The sequence below is a fragment of the Limulus polyphemus genome, unplaced genomic scaffold (assembly GCF_000517525.1).
Source record: "Limulus polyphemus unplaced genomic scaffold, Limulus_polyphemus-2.1.2 Scaffold1746, whole genome shotgun sequence".
NCBI classification, from domain to species: Eukaryota; Metazoa; Arthropoda; class Merostomata; order Xiphosura; family Limulidae; genus Limulus; species Limulus polyphemus.
Window position 1 is genome coordinate 155367 of NW_013667356.1, and position 1301 is coordinate 156667.

Sequence of the window (1301 nt, forward strand, 5' to 3'; positions counted from 1 at the left end):
TATTTAATTAAAGAATGCACTAAAGAACACAGAATAATAATAACATGCAAAAAAAAGAAACAATGTTCCATAATTATCACAATTTTTCTGTCTTTCTAACTGTGGACAAAAGACCGTTAAAAATTCAGCTAAGTTTATCAATGTGTTTCCCGTGGGAATGAAGTTTGAACTGGAAGGAAAACAGACAATTCTCTGTACATACAACAATGTAATATAATACATCACTTGATAGAGAAAAACTTTGGCTTTCTATTGGTTATAAATAATTTAGTCTTAAATGTCAGAGAGAACTATTGGAAATTTGTGAAAGAGAGGATGTGACAGATGGGCATGGCAAGAGGGATCTGATTTTCAATTTTATTGCTCCAACTAAATAAAATTGAAGGCTACGTAAATTATGCTTTGCCTGAATGATGAAAACGTTATAATGAGTAATTTACATTAAATTTCCTACTTCTTGGAGGGTGATAAAAAGAGATTTAGAGAAGAGGGAAGACAGATGTCACAGTTATCATACTAGGGGAGATTGAGAATTTTTAAAAAATATTTTCTTATAAATGTAAGAACTTAAATACTAAACTTTTATTTATCATCTAGGTTCCAATGCAGAGTTTATTCATAAATATTGATAATAAAATAGTTTAATTAAATTTTGAATGTAACTCTAAAAGATTGTGACATGCACACTTTGACCTACCCAAGATGAAAGGGTTAATCATGTGGTACTTTCACATGGCTTTATTTTTGTGCAGTTTATTGTCATTGATGAAACTTGTTAGAAGTTGATTGTGGACAGCTGTGTGCAAACTCTATGCTGTTTAGTTTGTTATGGTACAAAGTTCGAAGCTAAGTACTTATGCTTGCCTTGTGTATGGGGCGATTAGCAATCTGTATTCAGTACTTGGGGGGGGGGGTGTCAAATCTCATGCGTCCTAAAAATTTCTCGTGTGTATGGGACATGGGAGTACGGGTTAACTAGGACCCTAACATTTTCATGATTGGTGAGAATCCTTTCAATAGACAATTTTGTCTCAATTTCAGCTAGCTAGTAGTAATTTTTGGAGCCCTAGCCATATTAACTATGTGATAAGGTTAAAATATTATAGGTTTCTTGTTTGATTTTAAACATTTTTGATACTTTTCTAAACGTTATCATTGAAATCCACATTTCTAATTACTTCACTAATTTTGTACATAGTGTGAGAAATAAAAAACATATATATATATATATATATATATATATATATATATATATATATATATTATTTAGTTTATTATATATATTACTTATTATATGTATT

The 1301-nt window shown here is 29.9% G+C and overlaps 1 protein-coding gene across 1 annotated transcript in view; it reads left to right on the plus strand.

Moving 5' to 3' along the window:
• Positions 1-1301, plus strand: part of LOC106464808 (ATP synthase subunit gamma, mitochondrial-like) — a 23215-nt gene that overhangs the window by 4174 nt on the left and 17740 nt on the right. The window lies entirely within an intron of this gene.